At 37.5% G+C, this 13,156-nt stretch overlaps 1 protein-coding gene across 1 annotated transcript in view; it reads left to right on the top strand.

Moving 5' to 3' along the window:
• Positions 1–1,920: 1,920 nt before the first annotated feature.
• The window catches only part of cald1a (caldesmon 1a), an 88,128-nt gene continuing 76,892 nt past the window's right edge, over positions 1,921–13,156 (top strand). The window contains exon 1 of the mRNA XM_022671254.2: positions 1,921–2,047. The gene's annotated coding sequence lies outside the window, so the exon portion shown is untranslated. The remainder of the gene's footprint in view (positions 2,048–13,156) is intronic.

The following is a 13,156-nucleotide window of genomic DNA, read 5'->3' as shown; positions in this document are numbered from 1 at the left end:
TTTTATACCGGCTTCCAGTGTCCTCAGATTGGTGGGTATTTTTGGGCACCTTGTGTGATTTCTAAATCCATCCTGAATCAGAAAGGTGTAGGGTTGCATGTGCTTCCCAGAAGATATTAGGCCTGTGTTTAAAGTGCTTAAACAGACCGACACCCCTTTTTCTCCAAGACTAACATTTTCTATGATCACTCCTGACAGTGGCTTTTTCTCGCTGAGGCCTCGAGAAGGATAACCAAAAAAGGGCATTCAGCATCTCAGCCTGGCTGCTTCCTCCACTCCCCCGAGCTTTAATGTGTTGGTATTTGAACTTTTTCTCTCTATTCTGTGCCAGCTTGAGGGATTGGTCATTTAATTACTAAAAAAAAAAATCCTGCTCTGTTGGCAAGAAAGCGTTGAGCCCACCAGCATCAAAGCCCATTCTTCACCTGCTTTTTCTCTTCTTTCTGTTTTGAGCGCAGTATGATACTATGTTTAAATTTGTCTTCTTACCTCAAATGTGAAAGAAATTGGGTCAATTCAAAAACATTAACAAAATGTTTCAATTACTATGTAAAAATGAAGTTAGATAGGCTCTATTTTTATGAAATGAGGGAATATTTCAACCTTTCTAACCAACAATCACAAGAAAATAAATCATTGTTTGAACAAAGTCAAAGTATAATTTTGTCTTATCTCATAATTATGACATATTTTCTACATGCTTGGAGATATTATTTTAAAATAGTTATTTAATTTCTCTAAATTTAAATTAAATATCTGATCACAATTACTTTTTTTTCTTAACAGCTTGACTTAGTATCTTAAAGTGACCCCTGATCTCTACATAATTGCTTATTTACGAAAATAGAAAATATTTAAGAGTATACAATTAATTTATTTTAACCCCAAATTTCTAAATTATGACTTAATTTCTCTAAATATGAGGATATTATACAACAATAATTATTCATTATTTTTGTCAACTGGACTTTTCTCAGTTGGGCTTTTCTCTTAAAATAATGCTTTTTTTAGATTTTGGCTTATCATCTTAGAATGATGACATATTGTCTCTAAAACTGTACTTAAAATTATTACTTATAGTCTCTATATTTTAATAATTTTCCTCCAAATAGTGGCTTACATTTTGAGTATCTTTTCTACAATTTAACCTAATATATAAAAATTAATTGTTTATTTCTTTAAATATCAAATTAATATTTAAAAGGTATTATGTATTGTCTGAATTTTGAACAAATGTGATTTTTATCCTCTACATTTGGACATTTAAAATATTGTCTGTACATTCCTACTCATTATATTTAAAATAGTTGCTTATTGTCCTTGAATTTGGACCTGCTATTTTTGAAAACAGTGGGTTATTTTGTATTTAACTTTGAGCTTATTATATCAAAATTAAGATTTTTTTCCTCTTAGTTTTTAGAGGCGATTTATAATCATATAATTATGACTCCACCCTCAGCTCAAATCTGAAAAAGGCAAAAAAATGGGAGGGGTAGTTTGGGAGGGGCACTGGGGCAGCAGCAGCAGTAGCAATGTGCCTTTGATAGTGGTGAGATGCAGATGATTGGTTGGACGTCAGCAGGAGGGCGGTATTATTGATTCACTGATCTGCATATTGTGAGTACATTAACACATTATCCTTACCTATAGCACTGGAGAACCTAAGAGGATGCTGTAGAGACAGAAATTACCACAATAGAAGCGTTTTTCAAAGGTTAGGAGAGGTTTATAAACAAATTAAGCAGGACTGGTATGTTTCATTACTTTAAAGGAACACATTTCAGCGTTTAAAATGAAAGTGCCTCTTTAAATAAAAAGCATTCGGCATTGCATAGGCTAATGCAGCAGGGCTGAGGGTGGGTGTGGGGGGGCGTGTCTAAGCGCGGCTGGGTGGGGCTGTAAACACAGGAGCGATGGAGGGGGAGGGGCCTGTGCTGCAGGCTGAATCCTGAAGACTCGTTTCCAGAGAGGATCCAGTCTGAGCAGCGGAGTCCAGCCCGAAACTCTGGCGATTTCCAGCCCGTCCACACTTCCACAGTGACTGCAGGTGAGTCTACAGTGTGTGTGTGTGTGTGTGTCAGTGCATGTGTGTGTGTGTAGAAAGTTTTACAGTGTTTTTCTCCGCCCCGGTGCAGAATCCGGCGGATCTCTTTAGGTGCTGCTCTCTGCCTGTGTTTAATGCTGTGGCAGACTGGCAGGAGCGGGGAGGCAGGTCTCTGTGTGGTTAGACTTTTCTTAGTAAGTAACTTTCGAGCTCCTCAGAGACGTGTTTGTATGAACACTAGAGGTACACGATAATTACGTATCGATTTATCGTACAGTGTAAAGACATGACCTCAATAATTTTGCTGATGTCGATATTGTTCATTATGTCTTCCTAATGAGAAAAGCCCAGAGGTGCTGCTCGGTGCCTGAGTTTAATTGCTCTGGAATGATGGCTTTGGCAGAGTACCAGTGGCAGGGGGCTGTAGCAGGGTAACAGTGGCAGGATGGCTGTGGCAAGGCTCTGACATGCTTGCTGCATGTGTTTAATACTGTGGCAGGATTGACAGGGTAACAGTGGCAGGGGGCTGTAGCAGGGTAACAGTGGCAGGATTTGCTGTGGCAGGGTAACAGTGGCAGGATTTGCTGTGACAGGGTAACAGTGGCAGGATTTGCTGTGACAGGGTAACAGTGGCAGGATTTGCTGTGACAGGGTAACAGTGGCAGGATGGCTGTGGAATGGTGGCTGTGGCAGAGTAACAGTGGCAGGATGGCTGTGGCAAGGCTGTGACATGCTCACTACTTGTATTTAATGCTGTGGCATGGATGGCAGTGGCAGGATAGCAGTGGCAGGATGCCTGCGGAATGGTGGCTGTGGCAGAGTAACAGTGGCAGGATGGCTGTGGCAGTGTGGTAGGGGTAGGGTGGCAACTTAGAAGCTCCTCAGAAATCTTAGGGCTTGGGCAATATGGCCCAATAATAATAAATCAGGGTTGTTTCAGGGTGTTTCTACAATAAATTTAGTTGTTTTATTTAGCGTAAACAGGGCCTGCGATATTAGGGTGGGCTGGTACGCTTACAAGGTGGACAGTTTGGTTGGTTTAGGCATCAATCTATATATCTGTCTGTCTGTCTGTCTGCATGGCTGCCTGTCTGTCTATCCAGCTAGCTCTGTTAACTTTTTTTTATTTTGTAAACAAGTCACTTGATCTATGGATATAAACTACAAACATTAAAAATGTACAAAAAATAAAAAAGCTTAAAGCTTCGCAGTAAACAGCAAAACAAACACAAAACAGACTGCTTAATGCCTAGTGAATAGCTGTTCCAATACTAATGAGGGTGTCTATCCTTTTAAAAATAGTATGTTTAGTTTCTCCAAAACTTTTTTTTCCATATTTGTTAAGTTACACTACCTTTTCTCCGAAATAAAAACAGTCTATAGCTAAACTACTGTGGATTCATGTTACCTTGTTTTTTTTTTTATCTATGGTCTGGAACTCCTACCAACATGGATGCTGTAAAATGTTGATGATTCTCAGTAGTTTGGTCTGTATGTGTATTTTCTGGCTGCCAGTCTCTCCTCTTTCTCTTCCAAAAATAGTTGTGGTGTGCTGTTGCTAGTCACGAACATTCTTGCATTGTTTCATCTGTTTCTGTTGTGGGATTGTGGAAGAGCATGGTGGATGTTGGGAGGTTGCTTTGCTACACTATTAAAATTAAGGGTGCTACTAAAAAGGTTTTTTTAGTGATGCTGTATGTTTTTGCTTTGAAAATCAATACAAAATATAATTACAGTGAAAAAATGTGCAAAATTAATGAAAACCAGCAAAAGGACTATGCTCAATATTCATCATCTGTCCTTCAGCCTTCAAGTTTTATTTGGTTTGGTTTTAGTTTCAGCCCAAAATGTTAATTTCAGTGCGTTTCTAATGACTAGCACTTGATTATTAGGTTTAATTAAATTAATTTTAATGGTTTTTATTCATTGAAAGATTGATTCTTCACACACACACACAGTTTCTTTACAAACACATTTAAATAGAACCTAAAGTGGTTTCTATTAAGGGATTGCTCAAAGTACTTTTTATAGCACCCTTATTTTGTTACATTGCAATTACACTTTAATTAGAAAACATTACAGAGTGTTTTTAATTTAAAAATAAATTATGAGAAGTATGAACTGAGGAAGACCGGAGAAGGAGAAAAAGACACCTAACCTTATGTTAAAGAACGTAGAGTTCTTGCAATATTTGACCACAGAAATGTTTATAATATTGGCATTTGTCCAAACCATAAAGCGCTTTATAGGAATAACCCTGTAGACTGTCTTGGCCAATGAAATTTTCCTCTAAACTAGCCATGAGGCAGTCTTATGATAATTTAAATAAGTACCAATATGATGCAAATTATACTTTAAATTGCATTTTTTATCGCCTCGCTTTCAGTAAACCATTCTCTTTGTACAGCCATTTTAATGAAGGATTGGTTGAAAAATGTATACAGTAGAAAATCCTTCACCTGATTACAGGTTATATATACAGAACAATCACACACTTGCTTTGAACTCTACTTGGAAAGATTATAGTGTTAGGTTTCAGTCTCGTTGCTGGGATACAAGCAAATGAATCAGAGAAACTCCAGCACATGGAATCTAGACAAGCTTTTTAGAATAAGGGCACCAGTTCAACAATATTAGAAGTGGTTTTCAACCAAGCTAATGCAAAGAACCTCAGGTAAACAACTGGGTTACCTAACAGTAGTGAATTCCAACCAAACATACAGAGAACCACTTGAGTATTGCATAGTGTTTCCATCCACCATGTTTTTGCATGTTAATAAAATAAATAAGCATGGAAATGGATGGAAATGCAAGAGGCTTTTAATAAATAATTAAATATCAAGCTATAAGCATCTTTAGTGTGTTATATTTCGTAATCACTCTGTACTACCTATATTACCCTACACTCACTATACTTCTCTATACTACCTTATACTACCCTAAACTTGTATAGATCCTATATTACCCTGCACTACCTATACAGGGTTCTTGCAGGTCCTTAAAAAGTCTTAAAATGTCTTAAATTAAAATCCAGGTAATTAAGGTCTTAAATTGTTAAATTTACTGTAAAAAAGGCACATGCTTTAGCGGTGAGTTAGCTAACGTTACCAGAAAGAGAACTAAGGTTAACAGAGAGCTAGCTAACATTAGTGGTGAGCTAGCTAACATACTATTATAGATGCACAGACAGACAGGCAGACAAACAGACAGACAGACAGACAGATAGATAAATAGAGAGATTCTTGGCAGCGAGTTATCTAGCTAATTTTCTGGGGAGAGGTCTAAGGTTAGCGGCGAGCTAGCTAACACAGTAACAATAGCAGCGAGTTATGTAGCTACATTACTGAAGAGAGAACTAAGGTTAGCAGAGAGCTAGCTAACATTAGAGGTGAGCTAGCTAACATACTAACATAAGCAGTGAGTTATCTAGCTACATTACTGGGGATATAACTAAGGTTAGTGGAGAGTTAGCTAACATTAGAGGTGAGCTAGCTAACATACTAACATTAGCAGTGAGTTATCTAGCTACATTACTGATGAGAGAACTAAGGTTAGCAGAGAGCTAGCTAACATTAGAGGTGAGCTAGCTAACATATTAACATTAGCAGTGAGTTATCTAGCTACATTACTGGGGATATAACTAAGGTTAGCGGAGAGCTAGCTAACATAGTAACATTAGCGGTAAGCTAGCTAATATGCTAACATAATTAGCGTCAAGCTACATTACCGGGAAGAGACCTAAGGTTAGTGGCAAGCTAAAATAGATTTTTTGGGTCTTAAATTATATTCATTGCGGGCTAAAAAAGGTCTTAAAAAGCATTAAATTTGACTTTTAAAATAATGCCAGAACCCTGCTATACTTCCCTATACTACCCTTAATATCCTGTACTTCATGTACTACTGTTTACTACCTATACCCTCTACACAACACCACTATATACTACCTCGTACTAACTATACTACCCTGTATACTCTATATACTACCCTGAGTAGTACCAACCAAGTTTTTGTATGTTTTAAAAATAATCTTAAAACTAAATGGCGATGCCAGAAAAGAGTAATGGGAAAGCAATTTTGGAATAAATGATTAAATATCAATCTGCAAGCATCTTAATCGTGTCCAATTTCTCCACTACTTGGTACTCTATATACTACCTTAAACATTCTATACACCCCATACTACCTATCGTCGCTGTCCAAAGAAAAACATGTATCTCCAAAACAGCAACTTTACAAGAGAGAGCTAAAACCTTCTTTACTTTCAGTGGAAGTCAATGTAAAAAGAGCTTATTTCAGGTAATTTTAGAGAGTTTCTATTGGTCCATTTGTCAAAAGATTTTGACATAGTGGGAGGGACAGTTTGGGTGTTCTAATTATGTAAAAAACAAAAATTATTTTTTTATTAAACAACAATTCTATACCCCCTATACTACCCTACACTACCATATATGTCTCTGTACTCCCCTATAGTTTAAATCCTATCCCATACTACCTTAAAATTCCTATACTCTGACCATAGCTGTTGCGAAACATTTAAATGGAAACCCAGTCAGTGTAACCTATTAGTAGTGGATCTGAACCAAACAAATTACAAAAAAAACCAAAAACACTTGGGGTACACTATCCAGGTTTGGAACAGCAAAAGCGTGGTTTATAGGCATAATGGGCTATTGTTGGACAAATGTTTGTAGCTAATAAAATGTCGCTTTTATTCTTGCGCTTTAATGGTCACATGTGGTATATAACTGAACCAAACCACTGAATCACTGTTAGAATAGTGCACACAATGTCTGTTTCTCTAAATTTGCACTGTAGTCCAAGCTCTTTTGCCTGTCCGATCCTTTAAAACAGTGGTGAATAAAAAAGCAAGTCAGCATGAATCGAGGCATAGTCGTGATGACATCCATCTGAATCACTTTAATGTTCAGAAGTTGTTTTGATTTTGTTCTGGAAGTGATCTGACTGTTTTCGCCCAGGGCTGGTTTCTGCCCAGACCAGGTCTCAGAAGAGTCCTTCAGACTGGTGATGTGGTGTGGAGGTAGCTGTAGAAGCTTTAGAGCTTTGAGCAGCGAGCCTGGCCGGTAATTGGCCACGAAACTGGATCTGATAACAGTGTGGTGTTTGAAAAATATGAGGGGAATGCCCTCGCCTTATAAGGAACAGATTGAACCTGGTGACAGACGATTGGAATAGCCTCTGGAATGCATAACAGCACCATTTTCTTTCTCTTTGACCCCCTCTTTCTCTCTCTTTAGCTCTCTCTCTCTCTATCGCTATCTCTCTCTCGCTTGCTCGCCTGCTCACTTGCGGTTATTCGCTGTAATGTGAGGGCGAGTGGAGCCCAGAGGAATCTGGAGGTAATTCTGCACAGTGATAACAAGACTTTGGCATGGGCCTGACCAGAGCAGGATGTAGAGAACACTGCCCTGCGTTTCCGGAGTGTGTTGGCCCCTGTGCCCGTTATGGAAAATAGGACTCTGAGGTTGACCTAGGAAAGGAGCAGAGGGGTGGACTAAATGATGGTGATGGATAGATGCTTTTGCCCGACAGTCCCAATACCAGCCCATGCAGTTTGCCTTACAGTTGGGCCAGTCTCAAGTGCAATTTTTTTTTTAATGATCTGGTTTCGTTTGCCCTAACAAATATTCCCAACTGTGCAGAATCTATCGCAGCGTCGACTTGGAGGTTGCCGCAACCTCACAATTCTGTTTCTGTAAATACCTCAAAACATGTAATTACAGCGTCGTTCAATGACAGTGTAATTAGCGACTTCGTATTAGATAGGTTCTCATTAAATGTGCCAAACACTTTTTCTAATTTCAGGCTCTGGAAGAATTCTGCGTGGTAATCTTCAAAATATCCACGAACGGGAGGCCAAGACGTACAGTATGCATATAAGATCCCAAATGCGCAAGCAGAAAAACCCTCCGCATAACACTGGTTTGTATTTCCCCAGTCCAGGACAGCTTTTTTCAAATGCGCTCTTGTAAAATAAGACTGAAAAAATGTTTACTTTGGGCAGCCGTCACGAAATGTTCAATTAACTTTCAGTTCAGATGATTGACGGAGCGGAGAAACCTCAGTAGATGCGGCCCTGCGACTCAGAACCACATCATGTTCTAAACCAGCCCTCCTCCGCTTTGAATCTGATAGCATGTAATTTGAATGCACTAGGTCCAGAACCGCACAGCCTTGTTGCATAACCCGGTGAATTTTCGGACGCTTTCAGAACTTTGAGCTACGTTTAACTGGTTCCTAACTGCTTGTGACGATCCAACTAAGGGAAAAAGTGACAAAAACAGGGCCATTCCTTGCTCGTGAGGTCAGAGACAGCTGAAACTTTAGCCCCTGCCTTGCAGATGTGGTTCAATATTTGGTAGAAGTACACTCATCACCATAAAAGGGTTGCAAAAATAGTTGCTCCCAGAAGGAAGGGTCGATTTGCAAGGCTATAGAGTAGGAAGATTACCAGGTTACCAGGAATAATAGATGATTAAACATTTCGACTGATCTTATACAGTTTTAATCCTTACTCAGTTCCTGCAGATTTTGCAGTAGGGGATGAGTGTTGATAGCGTATCCAATAGCATCCTACAAATCAATGGAGGATAGGTCTGGCGATGCAGCTAGCCATGGTATAGTATCATTAACATACCTCATTGACATACCTTTAAGCTGTCAAAGTCCACATTCCACATCTGGAATCCTACGAAATTGAACCCCACACCATGACACCTTGATGTTGGCGCTGATCACAATGCCTTCGCATACTAATTTGTTTTTGTCATTTCCACCAAGAGATAAGCAGGACTCATCACTGAAGATGATGACCCAGCGTAGATCCAAATCACTCCATGACAGTCTGAAACAACGACAAACCATTCAGATTCCATACTAATTCCTTTCTTGGTTGATTTCTACTGGATGTAACTATTTTTTGATGATGAATGTATATAAATGAGTAATTTCTTCTACCCTCTTGCATTTCAAACCAGTCAGTCATTCTGCCTTTTTTTCTCAATAATTTGAAGTTGTGGTCCGTTTGTTGATCTTCATGGTGGCAGATTTCAGTGGAAAAGTGGGCTTCTGGAACAGTGAACCCAGAGTTGGACCCAGGGTATGTAGCTCCTAAATGGCCAGGCTTGCAGCAGGCCTGGGCTGCTGATGTGTAAGGATTTCTCTGGGGTGATGGATAACGCTGACAGATGCGTTCTCCTCGCTCCACTGCCCAAGGGCGCAGGCATGTTATATCAACTACTGAAATAAATCCTGCTCACAGAGGACGAATCAACGAGGCTCGAGTTTTAACTTATTTGGCCGCCCTGGTCGTCCAGGCGCTGGCATGGCTCACAGCCGTCTCCGGCTTTAGAACGTCAGCAGTTCATTTGGGAGGAAAAACCTTGGATTCCTTTGATGGATCCCTCGGGAAACATATACGACTGAACCTGACACTCTTACCATTATGTTCAGTTTTATAAGCCAGTATAATGGCTCAGCTTCTAAGACTCATCCATGAGGTCCACCAGCCTTAAAGCATGACATCGTCCAAATATGCTTAATGTTAAGTTGTTAAAAAATGACACAATAAAGCAACAAAACTAGTAATGTGCTGAAATGACCAAAATAAAATATATATTCAGTATTGCTTTTATATTAGCTTTTATATTATGTTTTTCACCCATAGATACTTATCTGTTATAGAAGTATTAAGATATTTGGTAAGCATAAATCACTACATCAAAATATAATGTAACTGAGCTGTGTTTTCTTTTGCATTTTTTAACAGATAAGCACAGTAGATTAAAACAAAATACATCAGTTAGCTACTTCAGCTAATGCTACTATCCCAACCCAATATAGCTCATACAGAAACTTTCATTTGGAACACATACAGTTTATGACAATATTTTAAGTTAAAAGGAATTTTTTTTCATCCCATAAGATATTTATTGACAAAAAGACACTTCTAAGACAAAACTACAACCAAATGTTATACAGACACTTGTATTATCAATCAGCTCTAGATGAACATAAAATTATTTTAGAATATTCTAGAGATGGAAAGATTAGTTGGCTATGTGTCAGCATTGACAAACTTGGAGAAGAGAAAGGTGAATTCGATAGTATCATCTTATATATAATATGAAAATATAGATAATTCCTAAAATCTCAATATATCTCCCAGCCCTATTGAGTGCTTATTTTATTTAATTTTGCGAGTGTGTTGAAAAATGAACTTCAACCTGCCGTTTTTTTTTAACTCTTTTATCTAGCATGGGGGATAGAAGAAGGGAGAGTATAGATACTGGTAGAGTATAGATGTTGTGAACAGAGCAGTTTGACTTAAAAGTAATTATGGTTATTGGTTGGTGTAAATTATTGTGTCTTTTCACTTATTTGCTCAACACAAAAGTGCTTATTTGCAGTTTTCAGCTGGAAAGTTTGGTTGTTGACCGTTCAGTGCATCCCTAAACAAAGCATGTTCGCCTTCTCCTAATTTGAGAAGAACTTCTTCATCTGATAAAACAAGAACAGGAAATATCTGAGTCGAGTCCATTTTCCCTGGTCTCTCTGTTCCAGCCTCTTCCCCATGGGGATCACATGCTCAGCCCAAGGGCTCTCTGCTTCACACACACCACCCCTCCCCAAGCCCAAGCTAAACAAACATGCCTAATCAAGACGTGGCCAACATGTCCGCCTGCCCGGCCAGTGGAAATCAGATTAAATGATCTCATTTGAAGAGCGCAATTTGAGAAATTAAGGGAGCGATATACGTTGAGTTATGATGCAAGACCAAGAGTATGCGTGAACAATGTGATCAGTTGCAGTGTGAGGTCATTTTGGTTTTATTTAAATTGCTATATATGGTGGCTCTAAACATATATTGGTCCAAAAAATCTATACTCTTAAAGATAAAGGTGGCAAGTTCTTTAGAGCAACACCAAGAGTGAGGCTTCATCCAGACCTTTTCTCGAATTTCAGTCGAATTCCGAATTCCGTGAAAGTGTGAGTTTCCGTCAGCCACTCTTACATGAGAATTTCTGAAGATAATGTGATATGCTGTACGCAACTGCGGGTTTTGAGCTATTGTTAGCTTGCAGTAGAAGAGTCATAACAACCCACAGTTACACAGTACACAACTGTAGCTCTTTAACAGTTCTGAGAGACCACAGTGGCACAGTGGCAACTCAATAATGGCTCAGAACACTGAACAGAAACCCATTATTCCATGCATTATTCTCATGCTCACATATACCTGTTTGTTTTTTTAAACAGACATTTTCCTCCATCTATTTTTTAAATATTTTTGTCCACCAAGATATGTACATGTATGCATGAGCATACTAGCCCTGTGTGGTCTTATTAAGAGAGACATCAAGGAAGAAAACCCAAAAGTTTAATCCTAAATTGCACACTGCTCTCACTAGGGGTGTGCCATATCATATTGTACGCGATAATATCGCCAAAATATTATACCCTGAAACATTGTGCCATAACACTCACCCCTAATTATCACAGCAGGGTCCTACTTTTTTGCTGTTTAAGCAAAAGAAAAATTCACACATTTCTCATTTATAATTAAATATCTACTAGAGATTATATTTGTCCAGTATTCTGTTAGAAATCTGCTAAAATTCTTGTATTTTTTATATATCAGTTAGGGGTGTGCTGTATCATATCGTGTACAATAATAAAATTTAAGTTTTGTTTTGTTGCAGTAGTGTACTTTTATTTTTTTGTCATATCACCAAGAGTATCGTTATCGCGATAATACCATGAAATATCGTGATATTATTTTAGGGCCATATCGCCCACCCCTAGCTCTCACTATGCAAATCCCAGATACATTACAGATAAATCTAAACAAAGCACTATATATTGACAAGAGAATAGTATTTACATGTATTTATTCATATGTGGAAATCTGGAATCTAGTGCAGTCTGCCTGAAGGTGTTTTTATGGTGTTTTTATGTCTTATGTTGATCACTATATTGGAAGTAAGCAGGTATTTAAGATTCAGTTGATAACATTTTTTTTTAAAAGCTCCATTTCTTCATCCACAAGAAAACACTGAAAACAAAGTTAGAGGCTCTGAGTGGCTCATTAGAACACAAATTTGTGATTCCTGGGCATTAGTGCTTCGCCATCAGCAGCCGAACCCTGTAGATAGATGTATCTCTCTCCTCCCATCACTCCCAGTTTGATGCTAGCTGGTGCAGGCGTATGGTGGCTGATGTTTGATTTGCTCCAATCACAATGGCTAACTAGTGACTTCACATGTAATGGAAAAGTAAAATGGTGGCCTGGATGATATTGTAAAAAAAAAAATCTCTATATTTTTCAAATACATATGAGCAAACATGACTTCTATTACAATAATTATTTTTAGTTCTTCCTTAACAACTTTTTTTTATTTTTAAACAGAGCCCCATTTAAAGTGATGCGCAAGCTATTGTTTCCTTTACATTCTTTCTTAGTTTTTTTTAAACAGTAAGCAGCCACCTTAATCCTTAAATGCATTTTATATTAACATGGCGCAAACCTAACTTATATAGCCTAATATATTTAAGAAAAAGTATCATATATAAAGACCACTGCCATATAAAATACTTTTTTACAGGTTTCTGACAGAAGCAAATGTCTACACAGAGATTTAGTCTGGCAGATTCTATATGTAAACATGTACAATCTCATTTATTCCATTTTAAAAAGCACATTAAACAGTAATTTGGCTTAATTGACTCATATAATCTAGGGAAAAAAATAACAAATGGCTTGAGATATGCAGATTTAATCAATTTAATCATAATTATATTATTATATAATATACAAATTATTTGTTTAAATTTTTGTATTTTTAATTCATGCTGAAAAAAAAGATATATATATAATATATTTATATATATATAAAAATATAATATATATATATATATATATATATATATATATATATATATATATATATATATATATATATATATATATATACATACATACATTACCATAAAAATAATAAAAAGGAAATGAAAAGTACAGTATCTGTAAGCATGAGGAACCTTTTAAAAAGTTTAAAGGCCCTTAACATAATATAGAGTCTCTATAACACTTAA

The sequence above is a fragment of the Astyanax mexicanus genome, chromosome 2 (genome assembly GCF_023375975.1).
Source record: "Astyanax mexicanus isolate ESR-SI-001 chromosome 2, AstMex3_surface, whole genome shotgun sequence".
NCBI classification, from domain to species: domain Eukaryota; kingdom Metazoa; phylum Chordata; class Actinopteri; order Characiformes; family Acestrorhamphidae; genus Astyanax; species Astyanax mexicanus.
This window is presented reverse-complemented; position numbering and strand designations above follow the sequence as displayed.